Source organism: Lissotriton helveticus, chromosome 3_1, assembly GCF_964261635.1.
Source record: "Lissotriton helveticus chromosome 3_1, aLisHel1.1, whole genome shotgun sequence".
Classification (NCBI taxonomy): Eukaryota; Metazoa; Chordata; class Amphibia; order Caudata; family Salamandridae; genus Lissotriton; species Lissotriton helveticus.
The window spans coordinates 1323254244-1323280122 of NC_136061.1; positions in this window are offsets into that span (position 1 = coordinate 1323254244).

A 25879-nucleotide genomic window follows, 5' to 3' on the forward strand; every position below is an offset into this window, starting at 1 on the left:
GTCTCCCCAAAAAAATGGTACCTCACTTGCGTGGGTAGGCATAGTGGCTGCGACATGAAACAGCACAAAACGCAACATGGTCGCACCTCAATTTCCCAGTGAAATCTTTCACGTTTTGGACAAAAAGACTACCTTTTGTTTTTGCGCCGTAGCTCTGCCAGCACCTAGGGAAACCTAGCAAACCTATACATTTCTGAAAACTAGACCCCTAGGGGAATTCAGGATGGGGTGACTCGTCTGCCTACCCCCAGGTTTTGTTACCCAGAGTCCGTTGCAAACCTCAAAATTTGACAAAAACAACACATTTTCCTCACATTTCTGTGGTGGAAAGTTCTGGAATCTGCGTGGATCAACAAATTTCCACCCACCCAGCGTTCCCCCAGGTCTCCCGAAAAAAAATGGTACCCCACTTGCGTGGGTAGGCATAGTGGCTGCGACATGAAACAGCGCAAAACGCAACATGGTCGCACCTCAATTTCCCAGTGAAATCTAGCACATTTTGGACAAAAAGACTACCTTTTGTTTTTGCACCGTAGCTCTGCCAGCACCTAGGGAAACCTTGCAAACCTATACATTTTTGAAAACTAGACACCCAGGGGAATTTAGGATGGGGTGACTCGTCTGCCTTCCCCCAGGTTTTGTTACCCAGAATCCCTTGCAAACCTAAAAATTTCACAAAAAAACACATTTTCCTCACAGTTCTGTGGTGGAAAGTTCTGGAATCTGCGTCGATCAACAAATTTCCACCCACCCAGCGTTCCCCCAGGTCTCCCAAAAAAAATGGTACCTCACTTGCGTGGGTAGGCATAGTGGCTGCGACATGAAACAGCACAAAACGCAACATGGTCGCACCTCAATTTCCCAGTGAAATCTAGCACGTTTTGGACAAAAAGACTACCTTTTGTTTTTGCGCCGTAGCTCTGCCAGCACCTAGGGAAACCTAGCAAACCTATACATTTCTGAAAACTAGACCCCTAGGGAAATTCAGGATGGGGTGACTCGTCGGCCTACCCCCAGGTTTTGTTACCCAGAGTCCGTTGCAAACCTAAAAATTTGACAAAAACAACACATTTTCCTCACATTTCTGTGGTGGAAAGTTCTGGAATCTGCGTGGATCAACACATTTCCACCCACCCAGCGTTCCCCCAGGTCTCCCGAAAAAAAATGGTACCCCACTTGCGTGGGTAGGCATAGTGGCTGCGACATGAAACAGCGCAAAACGCAACATGGTTGCACCTCAATTTCCCAGTGAAATCTAGCACATTTTGGACAAAAAGACTACCTTTTGTTTTTGCACCGTAGCTCTGCCAGCACCTAGGGAAACCAAGCAAACCTATACATTTTTGAAAACTAGACACCCAGGGAAATTCAGGATGGGGTGACTCGTCTGCCTACCCCCAGGTTTTGTTACCCAGAATCCCTTGCAAACCTAAAAATTTGACAAAAAAACACATTTTCCTCACATTTCTGTGGTGGAAAGTTCTGGAATCTGCGTGGATCAACAAATTTCCACCCACCCAGCGTTGCCCCATGTCTCCCGAAAAAAAATTGTACCTCACTTGCGTGGGTAGGCATAGTGGCTGCGACATGAAACAGCGCAAAACGCAACATGGTTGCACTTCAATTTCCCAGTGAAATCTAGCACGTTTTAGACAAAAAGACTACCTTTTGTTTTTGCGCCGTAGCTCTGCCAGCAACTAGGGAAACCTTGCAAACCTATACATTTTTTAAAACTAGACACCCAGGGGAATTTAGGATGGGGTGACTCATCTGCCTTCCCCCAGGTTTTTTTACCCAGAGTCCCGTGCAAAGCTAAAAATTTGACAAAAAAACACATTTTCCTCACAGTTCTATGGTGGAAAGTTCTGGAATCTGCGTGGATCAACAAATTTCCACCCACCCAGCGTTCCCCCAGGTCTCCCGAAAAAAATGGTACCTCACTTGCGTGGGTAGGCATAGTGGCTGCGACATGAAACAGCGAAAAAACGCAACATGGTTGCACTTCAATTTCCCAGTGAAATCTAGCACGTTTTGGACAAAAAGACTTTCTTTTGTTTTTGCGCCGTAGCTTTGCCAGCACCTAGGGAAACCTAGCAAACCTATACATTTTTGAAAACTAGACACCCAGGGTAATTCAGGATGGGGTGACTCATCTGCCTACCCCCAGGTTTTGTTACCCAGAGTCCCTTGCAAACCTACAAATGTGACCAAAAAACACATTTTCCTCACATTTCTGTGGTGGAAAGTTCTGGAATCTGCGTGGATCAACGAATTTCCACCCACCCAGCGTTCCCCCAGGTCTCCCAAAAAAAATGGTACCTCACTTGCATGGGTAGGCATAGTGGCTGCGACATGAAACAGCGCAAAACGCAACATGGTTGCACTTTAATTTCCCAGTGAAATCTAGCACATTTTGGACAAAAAGACTACCTTTTGTTTTTGCGCCGTAGCTCTGCCAGCAACTAGGGAACACTTGCAAACCTATACATTTTTTAAAACTAGAAACCCAGGTAAATTCAGGATGGGGTGACTCGTATGCCTACCCCCAGGTTTTGTTACCCAGAATCCCTTCCACACCTAAAAATTTGACAAAAAAACACATTTTCCTCACATTTCTGTGGTGGAAAGTTCTGGAATCTGCGTGGATCAACAAATTTCCACCAACCCAGCGTTCCCCTAGGTCTCCCGAAAACAATGGTACCCCACTTGCGTGGGTAGGCATAGTGGCTACGACATGAAACAGCACAAAACACAACATGGTTGCACTTCAATTTCCCAGTGAAATCTAGCACGTTTTGGACAAAAAGACTACCTTTTGTTTTTGCGCCGTAGCTCTGCCAGCAACTAGGGAAACCTTGCAAACCTATACATTTTTTAAAACTAGACACCCAGGGAAATTCAGGATGGGGTGACTCGTCTGCCTACCCCCAGGTTTTGTTACCCAGAATCCCTTGCAAACCTAAACATTTGACAAAAAAAACACATTTTCCTCACATTTCTGTGGTGGAAAGTTCTGGAATCTGCGTGGATCAACAAATTTCCACCCACCCAGCGTTTCCCCCGGTCTCCCGAAAAACAATGGTACCTCACTTGCGTGGGTAGGCATAGTGGCTGCGACATGAAACAGCGCAAAACGCAACATAGTCGCACTTCAATTTCCCAGTGAAATCTAGCACGTTTTGGACAAAAAGACTGCCTTTTGTTTTTGCGCCGTAGCTCTGCCAGCACCTAGGGAAACCTAGCAAACCTATACATTTTTGAAAACTAGACACCCAGGGGAATTTAGGATGGGGTGACTCGTCTGCATACCCCCAAGTTTTGTTACCCAGAATCCCTTGCAAACCTAAAACTTTGACAAAAAAACATTTTCCCCACAGTTCTGTGGTGGAAAGTTCTGGAATCTGCGTGGATCAACAAATTTCCACCCACCCAGCGTTCCCCCAGGTCTCCCGAAAAAAATGGTACCTCACTTGCGTGGGTAGGCATAGTGGCTACGACATGAAACAGCGCAAAACGCAACATGGTTGCACTTCAATTTCCCAGTGAAATCTAGCACGTTTTGGACAAAAAGACTACCTTTTGTTTTTGAGCCGTAGCTTTGCCAGCACCTAGGGAAACCTAGCAAACCTATACATTTTTGAAAACTAGACACCCAGGGAATTCAGGATGGGGTGACTCGTCTGCCTACCCCCAGGTTTTGTTACCCAGAGTCCCTTGCAAACCTAAAAATGTGACAAACAAAGATACATTTTCCTCACATTTCTGTGGTGGAAAGTTCTGGAATCTGCGTGGATCAACAAATTTCCACCCACCCAGCGTTCCCCCAGGTCTCCCAAAAAAAATGGTACCTCACTTGCGTGGGTAGGCATAGTGGCTGCGACATGAAACAGCACAAAACGCAACATGGTCGCACCTCAATTTCCCAGTGAAATCTTTCACGTTTTGGACAAAAAGACTACCTTTTGTTTTTGCGCCGTAGCTCTGCCAGCACCTAGGGAAACCTAGCAAACCTATACATTTCTGAAAACTAGACCCCTAGGGGAATTCAGGATGGGGTGACTCGTCTGCCTACCCCCAGGTTTTGTTACCCAGAGTCCGTTGCAAACCTCAAAATTTGACAAAAACAACACATTTTCCTCACATTTCTGTGGTGGAAAGTTCTGGAATCTGCGTGGATCAACAAATTTCCACCCACCCAGCGTTCCCCCAGGTCTCCCGAAAAAAAATGGTACCCCACTTGCGTGGGTAGGCATAGTGGCTGCGACATGAAACAGCGCAAAACGCAACATGGTCGCACCTCAATTTCCCAGTGAAATCTAGCACATTTTGGACAAAAAGACTACCTTTTGTTTTTGCACCGTAGCTCTGCCAGCACCTAGGGAAACCTTGCAAACCTATACATTTTTGAAAACTAGACACCCAGGGGAATTTAGGATGGGGTGACTCGTCTGCCTTCCCCCAGGTTTTGTTACCCAGAATCCCTTGCAAACCTAAAAATTTCACAAAAAAACACATTTTCCTCACAGTTCTGTGGTGGAAAGTTCTGGAATCTGCGTGGATCAACAAATTTCCACCCACCCAGCGTTCCCCCAGGTCTCCCAAAAAAAATGGTACCTCACTTGCATGGGTAGGCATAGTGGCTGCGACATGAAACAGCACAAAACGCAACATGGTCGCACCTCAATTTCCCAGTGAAATCTAGCACGTTTTGGACAAAAAGACTACCTTTTGTTTTTGCGCCGTAGCTCTGCCAGCACCTAGGGAAACCTAGCAAACCTATACATTTCTGAAAACTAGACCCCTAGGGAAATTCAGGATGGGGTGACTCGTCGGCCTACCCCCAGGTTTTGTTACCCAGAGTCCGTTGCAAACCTAAAAATTTGACAAAAACAACACATTTTCCTCACATTTCTGTGGTGGAAAGTTCTGGAATCTGCGTGGATCAACACATTTCCACCCACCCAGCGTTCCCCCAGGTCTCCCGAAAAAAAATGGTACCCCACTTGCGTGGGTAGGCATAGTGGCTGCGACATGAAACAGCGCAAAACGCAACATGGTTGCACCTCAATTTCCCAGTGAAATCTAGCACATTTTGGACAAAAAGACTACCTTTTGTTTTTGCACCGTAGCTCTGCCAGCACCTAGGGAAACCAAGCAAACCTATACATTTTTGAAAACTAGACACCCAGGGAAATTCAGGATGGGGTGACTCATCTGCCTACCCCCAGGTTTTGTTACCCAGAATCCCTTGCAAACCTAAAAATTTGACAAAAAAACACATTTTCCTCACATTTCTGTGGTGGAAAGTTCTGGAATCTGCGTGGATCAACAATTTTCCACCCACCCAGCGTTCCCCCATGTCTCCCGAAAAAAAATTGTACCTCACTTGCGTGGGTAGGCATAGTGGCTGCGACATGAAACAGCGCAAAACGCAACATGGTTGCACTTCAATTTCCCAGTGAAATCTAGCACGTTTTGGACAAAAAGACTACCTTTTGTTTTTGCGCCGTAGCTCTGCCAGCAACTAGGGAAACCTTGCAAACCTATACATTTTTTAAAACTAGACACCCAGGGGAATTTAGGATGGGGTGACTCATCTGCCTTCCCCCAGGTTTTGTTACCCAGAGTCCCGTGCAAAGCTAAACATTTGACAAAAAAACACATTTTCCTCACAGTTCTATGGTGGAAAGTTCTGGAATCTGCGTGGATCAACAAATTTCCACCCACCCAGCGTTCCCCCAGGTCTCCCGAAAAAAATGGTACCTCACTTGCGTGGGTAGGCATAGTGGCTGCGACATGAAACAGCGAAAAAATGCAACATGGTTGCACTTCAATTTCCCAGTGAAATCTAGCACGTTTTGGACAAAAAGACTTTCTTTTGTTTTTGCGCCGTAGCTTTGCCAGCACCTAGGGAAACCTAGCAAACCTATACATTTTTGAAAACTAGACACCCAGGGTAATTCAGGATGGGGTGACTCGTCTGCCTACCCCCAGGTTTTGTTACCCAGAGTCCCTTGCAAACCTACAAATGTGACCAAAAAACACATTTTCCTCACATTTCTGTGGTGGAAAGTTCTGGAATCTGCGTGGATCAACAAATTTCCACCCACCCAGCGTTCCCCCAGGTCTCCCAAAAAAAATGGTACCTCACTTGCGTGGGTAGGCATAGTGGCTGCGACATGAAACAGCGCAAAACGCAACATGGTTGCACTTTAATTTCCCAGTGAAATCTAGCACGTTTTGGACAAAAAGACTACCTTTTGTTTTTGCGCCGTAGCTCTGCCAGCAACTAGGGAACACTTGCAAACCTATACATTTTTTAAAACTAGAAACCCAGGTAAATTCAGGATGGGGTGACTCGTATGCCTACCCCCAGGTTTTGTTACCCAGAATCCCTTGCACACCTAAAAATTTGACAAAAAAACACATTTTCCTCACATTTCTGTGGTGGAAAGTTCTGGAATCTGCGTGGATCAACAAATTTCCACCAACCCAGCGTTCCCCTAGGTCTCCCGAAAACAATGGTACCCCACTTGCGTGGGTAGGCATAGTGGCTGCGACATGAAACAGCACAAAACGCAACATGGTTGCACTTCAATTTCCCAGTGAAATCTAGCACGTTTTGGACAAAAAGACTACCTTTTGTTTTTGCGCCGTAGCTCTGCCAGCAACTAGGGAAACCTTGCAAACCTATACATTTTTTAAAACTAGACACCCAGGGAAATTCAGGATGGGGTGACTCGTCTGCCTACCCCCAGGTTTTGTTACCCAGAATCCCTTGCAAACCTAAACATTTGACAAAAAAAACACATTTTCCTCACATTTCTGTGGTGGAAAGTTCTGGAATCTGCGTGGATCAACAAATTTCCACCCACCCAGCGTTTCCCCCGGTCTCCCGAAAAACAATGGTACCTCACTTGCGTGGGTAGGCATAGTGGCTGCGACATGAAACAGCGCAAAACGCAACATAGTCGCACTTCAATTTCCCAGTGAAATCTAGCACGTTTTGGACAAAAAGACTACCTTTTGTTTTTGCGCCGTAGCTCTGCCAGCACCTAGGGAAACCTAGCAAACCCATACATTTTTGAAAACTAGACACCCAGGGGAATTTAGGATGGGGTGACTCGTCTGCATACCCCCAGGTTTTGTTACCCAGAATCCCTTGCAAACCTAAAACTTTGACAAAAAAACATTTTCCCCACAGTTCTGTGGTGGAAAGTTCTGGAATCTGCTTGGATCAACAAATTTCCACCCACCCAGCGTTCCCCCAGGTCTCCCGAAAAAAATGGTACCTCACTTGCGTGGGTAGGCATAGTGGCTACGACATGAAACAGCGCAAAACGCAACATGGTTGCACTTCAATTTCCCAGTGAAATCTAGCACGTTTTGGACAAAAAGACTACCTTTTGTTTTTGAGCCGTAGCTTTGCCAGCACCTAGGGAAACCTAGCAAACCTATACATTTTTGAAAACTAGACACCCAGGGAATTCAGGATGGGGTGACTCGTCTGCCTACCCCCAGGTTTTGTTACCCAGAGTCCCTTGCAAACCTAAAAATGTGACAAACAAAGATACATTTTCCTCACATTTCTGTGGTGGAAAGTTCTGGAATCTGCGTGGATCAACAAATTTCCACCCACCCAGCGTTCCCCCAGGTCTCCCAAAAAAAATGGTACCTCACTTGCGTGGGTAGGCATAGTGGCTGCGACATGAAACAGCACAAAACGCAACATGGTCGCACCTCAATTTCCCAGTGAAATCTTTCACGTTTTGGACAAAAAGACTACCTTTTGTTTTTGCGCCGTAGCTCTGCCAGCACCTAGGGAAACCTAGCAAACCTATACATTTCTGAAAACTAGACCCCTAGGGGAATTCAGGATGGGGTGACTCGTCTGCCTACCCCCAGGTTTTGTTACCCAGAGTCTGTTGCAAACCTCAAAATTTGACAAAAACAACACATTTTCCTCACATTTCTGTGGTGGAAAGTTCTGGAATCTGCGTGGATCAACAAATTTCCACCCACCCAGCGTTCCCCCAGGTCTCCCGAAAAAAAATGGTACCCCACTTGCGTGGGTAGGCATAGTGGCTGCGACATGAAACAGCGCAAAACGCAACATGGTCGCACCTCAATTTCCCAGTGAAATCTAGCACATTTTGGACAAAAAGACTACCTTTTGTTTTTGCACCGTAGCTCTGCCAGCACCTAGGGAAACCTTGCAAACCTATACATTTTTGAAAACTAGACACCCAGGGGAATTTAGGATGGGGTGACTCGTCTGCCTTCCCCCAGGTTTTGTTACCCAGAATCCCTTGCAAACCTAAAAATTTCACAAAAAAACACATTTTCCTCACAGTTCTGTGGTGGAAAGTTCTGGAATCTGCGTGGATCAACAAATTTCCACCCACCCAGCGTTCCCCCAGGTCTCCCAAAAAAAATGGTACCTCACTTGCGTGGGTAGGCATAGTGGCTGCGACATGAAACAGCACAAAACGCAACATGGTCGCACCTCAATTTCCCAGTGAAATCTAGCACGTTTTGGACAAAAAGACTACCTTTTGTTTTTGCGCCGTAGCTCTGCCAGCACCTAGGGAAACCTAGCAAACCTATACATTTCTGAAAACTAGACCCCTAAGGAAATTCAGGATGGGGTGACTCGTCGGCCTACCCCCAGGTTTTGTTACCCAGAGTCCGTTGCAAACCTAAAAATTTGACAAAAACAACACATTTTCCTCACATTTCTGTGGTGGAAAGTTCTGGAATCTGCGTGGATCAACACATTTCCACCCACCCAGCGTTCCCCCAGGTCTCCCGAAAAAAAATGGTACCCCACTTGCGTGGGTAGGCATAGTGGCTGCGACATGAAACAGCGCAAAACGCAACATGGTTGCACCTCAATTTCCCAGTGAAATCTAGCACATTTTGGACAAAAAGACTACCTTTTGTTTTTGCACCGTAGCTCTGCCAGCACCTAGGGAAACCAAGCAAACCTATACATTTTTGAAAACTAGACACCCAGAGAAATTCAGGATGGGGTGACTCGTCTGCCTACCCCCAGGTTTTGTTACCCAGAATCCCTTGCAAACCTAAAAATTTGACAAAAAAACACATTTTCCTCACATTTCTGTGGTGGAAAGTTCTGGAATCTGCGTGGATCAACAAATTTCCACCCACCCAGCGTTCCCCCATGTCTCCCGAAAAAAAATTGTACCTCACTTGCGTGGGTAGGCATAGTGGCTGCGACATGAAACAGCGCAAAACGCAACATGGTTGCACTTCAATTTCCCAGTGAAATCTAGCACGTTTTGGACAAAAAGACTACCTTTTGTTTTTGCGCCGTAGCTCTGCCAGCAACTAGGGAAACCTTGCAAACCTATACATTTTTTAAAACTAGACACCCAGGGGAATTTAGGATGGGGTGACTCATCTGCCTTCCCCCAGGTTTTGTTACCCAGAGTCCCGTGCAAAGCTAAACATTTGACAAAAAAACACATTTTCCTCACAGTTCTATGGTGGAAAGTTCTGGAATCTGCGTGGATCAACAAATTTCCACCCACCCAGCGTTCCCCCAGGTCTCCCGAAAAAAATGGTACCTCACTTGCGTGGGTAGGCATAGTGGCTGCGACATGAAACAGCGAAAAAACGCAACATGGTTGCACTTCAATTTCCCAGTGAAATCTAGCACGTTTTGGACAAAAAGACTTTCTTTTGTTTTTGCGCCGTAGCTTTGCCAGCACCTAGGGAAACCTAGCAAACCTATACATTTTTGAAAACTAGACACCCAGGGTAATTCAGGATGGGGTGACTCGTCTGCCTACCCCCAGGTTTTGTTACCCAGAGTCCCTTGCAAACCTACAAATGTGACCAAAAAACACATTTTCCTCACATTTCTGTGGTGGAAAGTTCTGGAATCTGCGTGGATCAACAAATTTCCACCCACCCAGCGTTCCCCCAGGTCTCCCAAAAAAAATGGTACCTCACTTGCGTGGGTAGGCATAGTGGCTGCGACATGAAACAGCGCAAAACGCAACATGGTTGCACTTTAATTTCCCAGTGAAATCTAGCACGTTTTGGACAAAAAGACTACCTTTTGTTTTTGCGCCGTAGCTCTGCCAGCAACTGGGGAACACTTGCAAACCTATACATTTTTTAAAACTAGAAACCCAGGTAAATTCAGGATGGGGTGACTCGTATGCCTACCCCCAGGTTTTGTTACCCAGAATCCCTTGCACACCTAAAAATTTGACAAAAAAACACATTTTCCTCACATTTCTGTGGTGGAAAGTTCTGGAATCTGCGTGGATCAACAAATTTCCACCAACCCAGCGTTCCCCTAGGTCTCCCGAAAACAATGGTACCCCACTTGCGTGGGTAGGCATAGTGGCTGCGACATGAAACAGCACAAAACGCAACATGGTTGCACTTCAATTTCCCAGTGAAATCTAGCACGTTTTGGACAAAAAGACTACCTTTTGTTTTTGCGCCGTAGCTCTGCCAGCAACTAGGGAAACCTTGCAAACCTATACATTTTTTAAAACTAGACACCCAGGGAAATTCAGGATGGGGTGACTCGTCTGCCTACCCTCAGGTTTTGTTACCCAGAATCCCTTGTAAACCTAAAAATTTGACAAAAAAACACATTTTCCTCACATTTCTGTGGTGGAAAGTTCTGGAATCTGCGTGGATCAACAAATTTCCACCCACCCAGCGTTCCCCCATGTCTCCCGAAAAAAAATTGTACCTCACTTGCGTGGGTAGGCATAGTGGCTGCGACATGAAACAGCGCAAAACGCAACATGGTTGCACTTCAATTTCCCAGTGAAATCTAGCACGTTTTGGACAAAAAGACTACCTTTTGTTTTTGCGCCGTAGCTCTGCCAGCAACTAGGGAAACCTTGCAAACCTATACATTTTTTAAAACTAGACACCCAGGGGAATTTAGGATGGGGTGACTCATCTGCCTTCCCCCAGGTTTTGTTACCCAGAGTCCCGTGCAAAGCTAAAAATTTGACAAAAAAACACATTTTCCTCACAGTTCTATGGTGGAAAGTTCTGGAATCTGCGTGGATCAACAAATTTCCACCCACCCAGCGTTCCCCCAGGTCTCCCGAAAAAAATGGTACCTCACTTGCGTGGGTAGGCATAGTGGCTGCGACATGAAACAGCGAAAAAACGCAACATGGTTGCACTTCAATTTCCCAGTGAAATCTAGCACGTTTTGGACAAAAAGACTTTCTTTTGTTTTTGCGCCGTAGCTTTGCCAGCACCTAGGGAAACCTAGCAAACCTATACATTTTTTAAAACTAGACACCCAGGGTAATTCAGGATGGGGTGACTCGTCTGCCTACCCCCAGGTTTTGTTACCCAGAGTCCCTTGCAAACCTACAAATGTGACCAAAAAACACATTTTCCTCACATTTCTGTGGTGGAAAGTTCTGGAATCTGCGTGGATCAACAAATTTCCACCCACCCAGCGTTCCCCCAGGTCTCCCAAAAAAAATGGTACCTCACTTGCGTGGGTAGGCATAGTGGCTGCGACATGAAACAGCGCAAAACGCAACATGGTTGCACTTTAATTTCCCAGTGAAATCTAGCACGTTTTGGACAAAAAGACTACCTTTTGTTTTTGCGCCGTAGCTCTGCCAGCAACTAGGGAACACTTGCAAACCTATACATTTTTTAAAACTAGAAACCCAGGTAAATTCAGGATGGGGTGACTCGTCTGCCTACCCCCAGGTTTTGTTACCCAGAATCCCTTGCACACCTAAAAATTTGACAAAAAAACACATTTTCCTCACATTTCTGTGGTGGAAAGTTCTGGAATCTGCGTGGATCAACAAATTTCCACCAACCCAGCGTTCCCCTAGGTCTCCCGAAAACAATGGTACCCCACTTGCGTGGGTAGGCATAGTGGCTGCGACATGAAACAGCACAAAACGCAACATGGTTGCATTTCAATTTCCCAGTGAAATCTAGCACGTTTTGGACAAAAAGACTACCTTTTGTTTTTGCGCCGTAGCTCTGCCAGCAACTAGGGAAACCTTGCAAACCTATACATTTTTTAAAACTAGACACCCAGGGAAATTCAGGACGGGGTGACTCGTCTGCCTACCCTCAGGTTTTGTTACCCAGAATCCCTTGCAAACCTAAAAATTTGTCAAAAAAACACATTTTCCTCACATTTCTGTGGTGGAAAGTTCTGGAATCTGCGTGGATCAACAAATTTCCACCCACCCAGCGTTCCACCATGTCTCCTGAAAACAATGGTACCTCACTTGCGTGGGTAGGCATAGTGGCTGCGACATGAAACAGCGCAAAATGCAACATGGTTGCACTTTAATTTCCCAGTGAAATCTAGCACGTTTTGGACAAAAAGACTACCTTTTGTTTTTGCGCCGTAGCTCTGCCAGCAACTAGGGAACCCTTGCAAACCTATACATTTTTTAAAACTAGAAACCCAGGTAAATTCAGGATGGGGTGACTCGTCTGCCTACCCCCAGGTTTTGTTACCCAGAATCCCTTGCACACCTAAAAATTTGACAAAAAAACACATTTTCCTCACATTTCTGTGGTGGAAAGTTCTGGAATCTGCGTGGATCAACAAATTTCCACCAACCCAGCGTTCCCCTAGGTCTCCCGAAAACAATGGTACCCCACTTGCGTGGGTAGGCATAGTGGCTGCGACATGAAACAGCACAAAACGCAACATGGTTGCACTTCAATTTCCCAGTGAAATCTAGCACGTTTTGGACAAAAAGACTACCTTTTGTTTTTGCGCCGTAGCTCTGCCAGCAACTAGGGAAACCTTGCAAACCTATACATTTTTTAAAACTAGACACCCAGGGAAATTCAGGACGGGGTGACTCGTCTGCCTACCCTCAGGTTTTGTTACCCAGAATCCCTTGCAAACCTAAAAATTTGACAAAAAAACACATTTTCCTCACATTTCTGTGGTGGAAAGTTCTGGAATCTGCGTGGATCAACAAATTTCCACCCACCCAGCGTTCCACCATGTCTCCTGAAAACAATGGTACCTCACTTGCATGGGTAGGCATAGTGGCTGCGACATGAAACAGCGCAAAATGCAACATGGTTGCACTTTAATTTCCCAGTGAAATCTAGCACGTTTTGGACAAAAAGACTACCTTTTGTTTTTGCGCCGTAGCTCTGCCAGCAACTAGGGAACCCTTGCAAACCTATACATTTTTTAAAACTAGAAACCCAGGTAAATTCAGGATGGGGTGACTCGTCTGCCTACCCCCAGGTTTTGTTACCCAGAATCCCTTGCACACCTAAAAATTTGACAAAAAAACACATTTTCCTCACATTTCTGTGGTGGAAAGTTCTGGAATCTGCGTGGATCAACAAATTTCCACCAATCCAGCGTTCCCCTAGGTCTCCCGAAAAAAATGGTACCCCACTTGCGTGGGTAGGCATAGTGGCTGCGACATGAAACAGCACAAAACGCAACATGGTTGCACTTCAATTTCCCAGTGAAATCTAGCACGTTTTGGACAAAAAGACTACCTTTTGTTTTTGCGCCGTAGCTCTGCCAGCACCTAGGGAAACCTAGCAAACCTATACATTTTTGAAAACTAGACACCCCGGGGAATTCAGGATGCGGTGACTCGTCTGCCTACCCCCAGGTTTTGTTACCCAGAGTCCCTTGCAAACCTAAAAATGTGACCAAAAAAACACATTTTCCTCACATTTCTGTGGTGGAAAGTTCTGGAATCTGCGTGGATCAACAAATTTCCACCCACCCAGCGTTCCCTCAGGTCTCCCAATAAAAAATGGTACCTCACGGTAGCACGTTTTGGACAAAAAGACTACCTTTTGTTTTTGCGCCGTAGCTCTGCCAGCAACTAGGGAACCCTTGCAAACCTATACATTTTTTAAAACTAGAAACCCAGGTAAATTCAGGATGGGGTGACTCGTCTGCCTACCCCCAGGTTTTGTTACCCAGAATCCCTTGCACACCTAAAAATTTGACAAAAAAACACATTTTCCTCACATTTCTGTGGTGGAAAGTTCTGGAATCTGCGTGGATCAACAAATTTCCACCAATCCAGCGTTCCCCTAGGTCTCCCGAAAAAAATGGTACCCCACTTGCGTGGGTAGGCATAGTTGCTGCGACATGAAACAGCGCAAAACGCAACATGGCCGCACCTCAATTTCCCAGTGAAACCTAGCACGTTTTGGACAAAAAGACTACCTTTTGTTTTTGCGCCGTAGCTCTGCCAGCACCTAGGGAAACCTAGCAAAGCTATACATTTTTGAAAACTTGACACCTAGGGGAATTCAGGATGGGGTGACTCGTTTGCCTACCCCCAGGTTTTGTTACCCAGAGTCCCTTGCAAACCTAAAAATTTGACAAAAAACAACACATTTTCCTCACATTTCTGTTGTGGAAAGTTCTGGAATCTGCGTGGATAAACACATTTCCACCCACCCAGCGTTCCCCCAGGTCTCCCGAAAAAAAATGGTACCCCACTTGCGTGGGTAGGCATAGTGGCTGCGACATGAAACAGCGCAAAACGCAACATGGTTGCACCTCAATTACCCAGTGAAATCTAGCACATTTTGGACAAAAAGACTACCTTTTGTTTTTGCACCGTAGCTCTGCCAGCACCTAGGGAAACCAAGCAAACCTATACATTTTTGAAAACTAGACACCCAGGGAAATTCAGGATGGGGTGACTCGTCTGCCTACCCCCAGGTTTTGTTACCCAGAATCCCTTGCAAACCTAAAAATTTGACAAAAAAACACATTTTCCTCACATTTCTGTGGTGGAAAGTTCTGGAATCTGCGTGGATCAACAAATTTCCACCCACCCAGCGTTCCCCCATGTCTCCTGAAAAAAAATGGTACCTCACTTGCGTGGGTAGGCATAGTGGCTGCGACATGAAACAGCGCAAAATGCAACATGGTTGCACTTGAATTTCCCAGTGAAATCTAGCACGTTTTGGACAAAAAGACTACCTTTTGTTTTTGCGCCGTAGCTCTGCCAGCAACTAGGGAAACCTTGCAAACCTATACATTTTTTAAAACTAGACACCCAGGGGAATTTAGGATGGGGTGACTCGTCTGCCTTCCCCCAGGTTTTGTTACCCAGAGTCCCGTGCAAAGCTAAAAATTTGACAAAAAAACACATTTTCCTCACAGTTCTATGGTGGAAAGTTCTGGAATCTGCGTGGATCAACAAATTTCCACCCACCCAGCGTTCCCCCAGGTCTCCCGAAAAAAATGGTACCTCACTTGCGTGGGTAGGCATAGTGGCTGCGACATGAAACTGCGCAAAACGCAACATGGTTGCACTTCAATTTCCCAGTGAAATCTAGCACGTATTGGACAAAAAGACTTTCTTTTGTTTTTGCGCCGTAGCTTTGCCAGCACCTAGGGAAACCTAGCAAACCTATACATTTTTGAAAACTAGACACCCAGGGTAATTCAGGATGGGGTGACTCGTCTGCCTACCGCCAGGTTTTGTTACCCAGAGTCCCTTACAAACCTACAAATGTGACCAAAAAACACATTTTCCTCACATTTCTGTGGTGGAAAGTTCTGGAATCTGCGTGGATCAACAAATTTCCACCAACCCAGCGTTCCCCTAGGTCTCCCGAAAAAAATGGTACCCCACTTGCGTGGGTAGGCATAGTGGCTGCGACATGAAACAGCACAAAACGCAACATGGTTGCACTTCAATTTCCCAGTGAAATCTAGCACGTTTTGGACAAAAAGACTACCTTTTGTTTTTGCGCCGTAGCTCTGCCAGCACCTAGGGAAACCTAGCAAACCTATACATTTTTGAAAACTAGACACCCAGGGGAATTCAGGATGGGGTGACTCGTCTGCCTACCCCCAGGTTTTGTTACCCAGAGTCCCTTGCAAACTTAAAAATTTGACAAAAAAAACACATTTTCCTCACATTTCTGTGGTGGAAAGTTCTGGAATCTGCGTGGATCAACAAATTTCCACCCACCCAGCGTTCCCCCAGGTCTCCCGAAAAAAATGGTACTTCACTTGCGTGGGTAGGCATAGTGACTGCGACATGAAACAGCGCAAAACACAACATGGTCGCACCTCAATTTCCCAGTGAAATCTAGCACGTTTTGGACAAAAAGACTACCTTTTGTTTTTGCGCCGTAGCTCTGCCAGCACATAGGGAAACCTAGCAAACCTATACATTTTTTAAAACTAGACACCTAGGGGAATTCAGGATGGGGTGACTCGTCTGCCTACCCCCAGGTTTTGTTACCCAGAGTCCCTTGCAAACCTAAAAATGTGACCAAAAAACACATTTTCCTCACATTTCTGTGCTGGAAAGTTCTGGAATCTGCGTGGATCAACAAATTTCCACCCACCCAGCGTTCCCCCAGGTCTCCCGAAAAAAATGGTACTTCACTTGCGTGGGTAGGCATAGTGGCTGCGACATGAAACAGCGCAAAACACAACATGGTCGCACCTCAATTTCCCAGTGAAATCTAGCACGTTTTGGACAAAAAGACTACCTTTTGTTTTTGCGCCGTAGCTCTGCCAGCAACTAGGGAAACCTTGCAAACCTATACATTTTTGAAAACTAGACACCCAGGGAAATTCAGGATGGGGTGACTCGTCTGCCTACCCCCAGGTTTTGTTACCCAGAATCCCTTGCAAACCTAAAAATTTAAACAAAAAAACACATTTTCCTCACATTTCTGTGGTGGAAAGTTCTGGAATCTGCGTGGATCAACAAATTTCCACCCACCCAGCGTTCCCCCCGGTCTCCCGAAAAAAATGGTATCTCACTTGCGTGGGTAGGCATAGTGGCTGCGACATGAAACAGCGCAAAACACAACATGGTCGCACCTCAATTTCCCAGTGAAATCTAGCAAGTTTTGGACAAAAAGACTACCTTTTGTTTTTGCGCCGTAGCTCTGCCAGCACCTAGGGAAACCTAGCAAACCTATACATTTTTGAAAACTAGACACCCAGGGGAATTTAGGATGGCGTGACTCGTCTGCCTACCCCCAGGTTTTGTTACCCAGGATCCCTTGCAAACCTAAAAATTTGACAAAAAAACACATTTTCCTCACATTTCTGTGGTGGAAAGTTCTGGAATCTGCGTGGATCAACAAATTTCCACCCACCCAGCGTTCCCCCAGGTCTCCCGAAAAAAATGGTACCTCACTTGCATGGGTAGGCATAGTGGCTGCGACATGAAACAGCGCAAAGCGCAACATGGTTGCACTTCAATTTCCCAGTGAAATCTAGCACGTTTTGGACAAAAAGACTACCTTTTGTTTTTGCGCCGTAGCTCTGCCAGCACCTAGGGAAACCTAGCAAACCTATACATTTTTGAAAACTAGACACCCTGGGGAATTCAGGATGGGGTGACTCGTTTGCCTACCCCCAGGTTTTGTTACCCAGAGTCCCTTGCAAACCTAAAAATTTGACAAAAATAACACATTTTCCTCACATTTCTGTGGTGGAAAGTTCTGGAATCTGCGTGGATCAACAACTTTCCACCAATCCAGCGTTCCCCCAGGTCTCCCAAAAAAAATGGTACCCCACTTGCGTGGGTAGGCATAGTGGCTGCGACATGAAACAGCACAAAACGCAACATGGTTGCACTTCAATTTCCCAGTGAAATCTAGCACGTTTTGGACAAAAAGACTACCTTTTGTTTTTGCGCCGTAGCTCTGCCAGCACCTAGGGAAACCTAGGAAACCTATACATTTTTGAAAACTAGACACCCAGGGGAATTCAGGATGGGGTGACTCATCTGCTTACCCCCAGGTTTTGTTACCCAGAGTCCCTTGCAAACCTAAAAAATTGACAAAAAAAACACATTTTCCTCACATTTCTGTGGTGGAAAGTTCTGGAATCTGCATGGATCAACAAATTTCCACCCACCCAGCGTTCCCCTAGGTCTCCCAAAAAAAATGGTAACCCACTTGCGTGGGTAGGCATAGTGGCTGCGACATGAAACAGCGCAAAACGCAACATGGTCGCACCTCAATTTCCCAGTGAAATCTAGCACGTTTTGGACAAAAAGACTACCTTTTGTTTTTGCGCCGTAGCTCTGCCAGCACCTAGGGAAACCTAGCAAACCTATACATTTTTGAAAACTAGACCCCTAGGGGAATTCAGTTTGGGGTGACTCGTCTGCCTACCCCCAGGTTTTGTTACACAGAGTCCCTTGCAAACCTAAAAATTTGACAAAAAACAACACATTTTCCTCACATTTCTGTGGTGGAAAGTTCTGGAATCTGCGTGGATCAACAAATTTCCACCCACCCAGCGTTCCCCCAGGTCTCCCGAAAAAAATGGTACCCCACTTGCATGGGTAGGCATAGTGGCTGCTACATGAAACAGCGCAAAACGCAACATGATCGCACCTCAATTTCCCAGTGAAATCTAGCACGTTTTGGACAAAAAGACTACCTTTTGTTTTTGCAGCGTAGCTCTGCCAGCACCTAGGGAAACCTAGCAAACCTATACATTTTTGAAAACTAGACACCCAGGGAAATTTAGGATGGGGTGACTCGTCTGCCTACCCCCAGGTTTTGTTACCCAGAATCCCTTGCAAACCTAAAAATTTGACAAAAAAACACATTTTTCTCACATTTCTGTGGTGGAAAGTTCTGAAATCTGCGTGGATAAACAAATTTCCACCCACCCAGCGTTCCCCCATGTCTCCCAAAAAAAATGGTACCTCACTTGCGTGTGTAGGTATAGTGGCTGCGGCATGAAACATCGGAAAACGCAACATGGTTGCACTTCAATTTCCCAGTGAAATCTAGCACGTTTTGGACAAAAAGACTACCTTTTGTTTTTGCGCCGTAGCTCTGCCAGCAACTAGGGAAACCTTGCAAACCTATACATTTTTTAAAACTAGACACCCAGGGAAATTCAGGATGGGGTGACTCGTCTGCCTACCCCCAGGTTTTGTTACCCAGAATCCCTTGCAAACCTAAACATTTCACAAAAAAAACACATTTTCCTCACATTTCTGTGGTGGAAAGTTCTGGAATCTGCGGGGATCAACAAATTTCCACCCACCCAGCGTTCCCCCGGTCTCCCGAAAAAAATGGTACCTCACTTGCGTGGGTAGGCATAGTGGCTGCGACATGAAACAGCGCAAAACGCAACATGGTCGCACTTCAATTTCCCAGTGAAATCGAGCATGTTTTGGACAAAAAGACTACCTTTTGTTTTTGCACCGTAGCTCTGCCAGCACTTAGGGAAACCTAGCAAACCTATACATTTTCTAAAACTAGACACCCAGGGAAATTCAGGATGGGGTTACTCGTCTGCCTACCCCCAGGTTTTGTTACCCAGAATCCCTTGCAAACCTAAAAATTTGACAAAAAAAAAAAATTTTCCTCACATTTCTGTGGTGGAAAGTTCTGGAATCTGCGGGGATCAACAAATTTCCACCCACCCAGCGTTCCCCCCGGTCTCCCGAAAAAAATGGTACCTCACTTGCGTGGGTAGGCATAGTGGCTGCGACATGAAACAGCGCAAAACGCAACATGGTCGCACTTCAATTTCCCAGTGAAATCTAGCATGTTTTGGACAAAAAGACTACCTTTTGTTTTTGCACCGTAGCTCTGCCAGCACTTAGGGAAACCTAGCAAACCTATACATTTTCGAAAACTAGACACCCAGGGGAATTCAGGATGGGGTGACTCGTCTGCCTACCCCCAGGTTTTGTTACCCAGAGTCCCTTGCAAACCTAAAAATGTGACAAAAAAAACACATTTTCCTTACATTTCTGTGGTGGAAAGTTCTGGAATCTGCATGGATCAACAAATTTCCACCCACCCAGCGTTCCCCCACGTCTCCCCAAAAAATGGTACCTCACTTGCGTGATTAGGCATAGTGGCTGCAACATGAAACTGCGCAAAACGCAACATGGTCGCACCTCAATTTCCCAGTGAAATTTAGCACGTTTTGGACAAAAAGACTACCTTTTCTTTTTGCGCCGTAGCTCTGCCAGCACCTAGGGAAACCTAGCAAACCTATACATTTCTGAAAACTAGACCCCTAGGGGAATTCAGGATGGGGTGACTCGTCTGCCTACCCCCAGGTTTTGTTACCCAGAGTCCCTTGCAAACCTAAAAATTTGACAAAAAACAACAAATTTTCCTCACATTTCTGTGGTGGAAAGTTCTGGAATCTGCGTGGATCAACAAATTTCCACCCACCCAGAGTTCCCCCAGGTCTCCCGAAAAAAATGGTACCCCACTTGCGTGGATAGGCATAGTGGCTGCTACATGAAACAGCGCAAAACGCAACATGGTCGCACCTCAATTTCCCAGTGAAATCTAGCACGTTTTGGACAAAAAGACTACCTTTTATTTTTGCACCGTAGCTCTGCCAGCACCTAGGGAAACCTAGCAAACCTATACAATTTTTGAAAACTAGACACCCAGGGAAATTCAGGATGGGGTGACTCGTCTGCCTACCCCCAGGTTTTGTTACCCAGAATCCCTTGCAAACCTAAAAATTTGACAAAAAAACACATTTTCCTCACATTTCTGTGGTGCAAAGTTCTGAAATCTGCGTGGATCAACAAATTTCCACCCACCCAGCGTTCCCCCATGTCTCCCAAAAAAAATGGTACCTCACTTGCGTGTGTAGGCATAGTGGCTGCGACATGAAACAGCGGAAAACGCAACATGGTTGCACTTCAATTTCCCAGTGAAATCTAGCACGTTTTGGACAAAAAGACTACCTTTTGTTTTTGCGCCGTAGCTCTGCCAGCAACTAGGGAAACCTTGCAAACCTATACATTTTTTAAAACTAGACACCCAGGAAAATTCAGGATGGGGTGACTCGTCTGCCTACCCCCAGGTTTTGTTACCCAGAATCCCTTGCAAACCTAAAAATTTAAACAAAAAAAACACATTTTCCTCACATTTCTGTGGTGGAAAGTTCTGGAATCTGCGGGGATCAACAAATTTCCACCCACCCAGCGTTCCCCCTGGTCTCCCCAAAAAAATGGTACCTCACTTGCGTGGGTAGGCATAGTGGCTGCGACATGAAACAGCGCAAAACGCAACAAGGTCGCACTTCAATTTCCCAGTGAAATCTAGCATGTTTTGGACAAAAAGACTACCTTTTGTTTTTGCACCGTAGCTCTGCCAGCACTTAGGGAAACCTAGCAAACCTTTTCATTTTCGAAAACTAGACACCCAGGGGAATTCAGGATGGGGTGACTCGTCTGCCTACCCCCAGGTTTTGTTACCCAGGATCCCTTGCAAACCTAAAAATTTGACAAAAAAACACATTTTCCTCACATTTCTGTGGTGGAAAGTTCTGGAATCTGCGTGGATCAACAAATTTCCACCCACCCAGCGTTCCCCCAGGTCTCCCGAAAAAAATGGTACCTCACTTGCATGGGTAGGCATAGTGGCTGCGACATGAAACAGCGCAAAGCGCAACATGGTTGCACTTCAATTTCCCAGTGAAATCTAGCACGTTTTGGACAAAAAGACTACCTTTTGTTTTTGCGCCGTAGCTCTGCCAGCACCTAGGGAAACCTAGCAAACCTATACATTTTTGAAAACTAGACACCCTGGGGAATTCAGGATGGGGTGACTCGTTTGCCTACCCCCAGGTTTTGTTACCCAGAGTCCCTTGCAAACCTAAAAATTTGACAAAAATAACACATTTTCCTCACATTTCTGTGGTGGAAAGTTCTGGAATCTGCGTGGATCAACAACTTTCCACCAACCCAGCGTTCCCCCAGGTCTCCCCAAAAAAATGGTACCCCACTTGCGTGGGTAGGCATAGTGGCTGCGACATGAAACAGCACAAAACGCAACATGGTTGCACTTCAATTTCCCAGTGAAATCTAGCACGTTTTGGACAAAAAGACTACCTTTTGTTTTTGCGCCGTAGCTCTGCCAGCACCTAGGGAAACCTAGGAAACCTATACATTTTTGAAAACTAGACACCCAGGGGAATTCAGGATGGGGTGACTCGTCTGCTTACCCCCAGGTTTTGTTACCCAGAGTCCCTTGCAAACCTAAAAATTTGACAAAAAAAACACATTTTCCTCACATTTCTGTGGTGGAAAGTTCTGGAATCTGCATGGATCAACAAATTTCCACCCACCCAGCGTTCCCCTAGGTCTCCCAAAAAAAATGGTAACCCACTTGCGTGGGTAGGCATAGTGGCTGCGACATGAAACAGCGCAAAACGCAACATGGTCGCACCTCAATTTCCCAGTGAAATCTAGCACGTTTTGGACAAAAAGACTACCTTTTGTTTTTGCGCCGTAGCTCTGCCAGCACCTAGGGAAACCTAGCAAACCTATACATTTTTGAAAACTAGACCCCTAGGGGAATTCAGTTTGGGGTGACTCGTCTGCCTACCCCCAGGTTTTGTTACCCAGAGTCCCTTGCAAACCTAAAAATTTGACAAAAAACAACACATTTTCCTCACATTTCTGTGGTGGAAAGTTCTGGAATCTGCGTGGATCAACACATTTCCACCCACCCAGCGTTCCCCCAGGTCTCCCGAAAAAAATGGTACCCCACTTGCATGGGTAGGCATAGTGGCTGCTACATGAAACAGCGCAAAACGCAACATGATCGCACCTCAATTTCCCAGTGAAATCTAGCACGTTTTGGACAAAAAGACTACCTTTTGTTTTTGCAGCGTAGCTCTGCCAGCACCTAGGGAAACCTAGCAAACCTATACATTTTTGAAAACTAGACACCCAGGGAAATTTAGGATGGGGTGACTCGTCTGCCTACCCCCAGGTTTTGTTACCCAGAATCCCTTGCAAACCTAAAAATTTGACAAAAAAACACATTTTTCTCACATTTCTGTGGTGGAAAGTTCTGAAATCTGCGTGGATAAACAAATTTCCACCCACCCAGCGTTCCCCCATGTCTCCCAAAAAAAATGGTACCTCACTTGCGTGTGTAGGTATAGTGGCTGCGGCATGAAACATCGGAAAACGCAACATGGTTGCACTTCAATTTCCCAGTGAAATCTAGCACGTTTTGGACAAAAAGACTACCTTTTGTTTTTGCGCCGTAGCTCTGCCAGCAACTAGGGAAACCTTGCAAACCTATACATTTTTTAAAACTAGACACCCAGGGAAATTCAGGATGGGGTGACTCGTCTGCCTACCCCCAGGTTTTGTTACCCAGAATCCCTTGCAAACCTAAACATTTCACAAAAAAAACACATTTTCCTCACATTTCTGTGGTGGAAAGTTCTGGAATCTGCGGGGATCAACAAATTTCCACCCACCCAGCGTTCCCCCGGTCTCCTGAAAAAAATGGTACCTCACTTGCGTGGGTAGGCATAGTGGCTGCGACATGAAACAGCGCAAAACGCAACATGGTCGCACTTCAATTTCCCAGTGAAATCTAGCATGTTTTGGACAAAAAGACTACCTTTTGTTTTTGCACCGTAGCTCTGCCAGCACTTAGGGAAACCTAGCAAACCTATACATTTTCTAAAACTAGACACCCAGGGAAATTCAGGATGGGGTGACTCGTCTGCCTACCCCCAGGTTTTGTTACCCAGAATCCCTTGCAAACCTAAAAATTTGACAAAAAAAACAAATTTTCCTCACATTTCTGTGGTGGAAAGTTCTGGAATCTGCGGGGATCAACAAATTTCCACCCACCCAGCGTTCCCCCCGGTCTCCCGAAAAAAATGGTACCTCACTTGCGTGGGTAGGCATAGTGGCTGCGACATGAAACAGCGCAAAACGCAACATGGTCGCACTTCAATTTCCCAGTGAAATCTAGCATGTTTTGGACAAAAAGACTACCTTTTGTTTTTGCACCGTAGCTCTGCCAGCACTTAGGGAAACCTAGCAAACCTATACATTTTTGAAAACTAGACACCCAGGGAAATTTAGGATGGGGTGACTCGTCTGCCTACCCCCAGGTTTTGTTACCCAGAATCCCTTGCAAACCTAAAAATTTGACAAAAAAACACATTTTCCTCACATTTCTGTGGTGGAAAGTTCTGAAATCTGCGTGGATAAACAAATTTCCACCCACCCAGCGTTCCCCCATGTCTCACAAAAAAAATGGTACCTCACTTGCGTGTGTAGGCATAGTGGCTGCGACATGAAACAGCGGAAAACACAACATGGTTGCACTTCAATTTCCCAGTGAAATCTAGCACGTTTTGGACAAAAAGACTACCTTTTGTTTTTGCGCCGTAGCTCTGCCAGCAACTAGGGAAACCTTGCAAACCTATACATTTTTTAAAACTAGACACCCAGGGAAATTCAGGATGGGGTGACTCGTCTGCCTACCCCCAGGTTTTGTTACCCAGAATCCCTTGCAAACCTAAAAATTTGACAAAAAAAACACATTTTCCTCACATTTCTGTGGTGGAAAGTTCTGGAATCTGCGGGGATCAACAAATTTCCACCCACCCAGCGTTCCCCCCGGTCTCCTGAAAAAAATGGTACCTCACTTGCGTGGGTAGGCATAGTGGCTGCGACATGAAACAGCGCAAAACGCAACATGGTCGCTCTTCAATTTCCCAGTGAAATCTAGCATGTTTTGGACAAAAAGACTACCTTTTGTTTTTGCACCGTAGCTCTGCCAGCACTTAGGGAAACCTAGCAAACCTATACATTTTCTAAAACTAAACACCCAGGGAAATTCAGGATGGGGTGACTCGTCTGCCTACCCACAGGTTTTGTTACCCAGAATCCCTTGCAAACCTAAACATTTGACAAAAAAAAAACATTTTCCTCACATTTCTGTGGTGGAAAGTTCTGGAATCTGCGGGGATCAACAAATTTCCACCCACCCAGCGTTCCCCCCGGTCTCCCGAAAAAAATGGTACCTCACTTGCGTGGGTAGGCATAGTGGCTGCGACATGAAACAGCGCAAAACGCAACATGGTCGCACTTCAATTTCCCAGTGAAATCTAGCATGTTTTGGACAAAAAGACTACCTTTTGTTTTTGCACCGTAGCTCTGCCAGCACTTAGGGAAACCTAGCAAACCTATACATTTTCGAAAACTAGACACCCAGGGGAATTCAGGATGGGGTGACTCATCTGCCTACCCCCAGGTTTTGTTACCCAGGATCCCTTGCAAACCTAAAAATGTGACAAAAAAACACATTTTCCTCACATTTCTGTTGTGGAAAGTTCTGGAATCTGCGTGGATCAATAAATTTCCACCCACCCAGCGTTCCCCCAGGTCTCCCGAAAAAAATGGTACCTCACTTGCATGGGTAGGCATAGTGGCTGCGACATGAAACAGCGCAGAGCGCAACATGGTTGCACTTCAATTTCCCAGTGAAATCTAGCACGTTTTGGACAAAAAGACTACCTTTTGTTTTTGCGCCGTAGCTCTGCCAGCACCTAGGGAAACCTAGCAAACCTATACATTTTTGAAAACTAGACACCCAGGGGAATTCAGGATGGGGTGACTCGTCTGCCTACCCCCAGGTTTTGTTACCCAGAGTCCCTTGCAAACCTAAAAATTTGACAAAAAACAACAAATTTTCCTCACATTTCTGTGGTGGAAAGTTCTGGAATCTGCGTGGATCAACAAATTTCCACCCACCCAGAGTTCCCCCAGGTCTCCCGAAAAAAATGGTACCCCACTTGCGTGGATAGGCATAGTGGCTGCTACATGAAACAGCGCAAAACGCAACATGGTCGCACCTCAATTTCCCAGTGAAATCTAGCACGTTTTGGACAAAAAGACTACCTTTTATTTTTGCACCGTAGCTCTGCCAGCACCTAGGGAAACCTAGCAAACCTATACAATTTTTGAAAACTAGACACCCAGGGAAATTCAGGATGGGGTGACTCGTCTGCCTACCCCCAGGTTTTGTTACCCAGAATCCCTTGCAAACCTAAAAATTTGACAAAAAAACACATTTTCCTCAC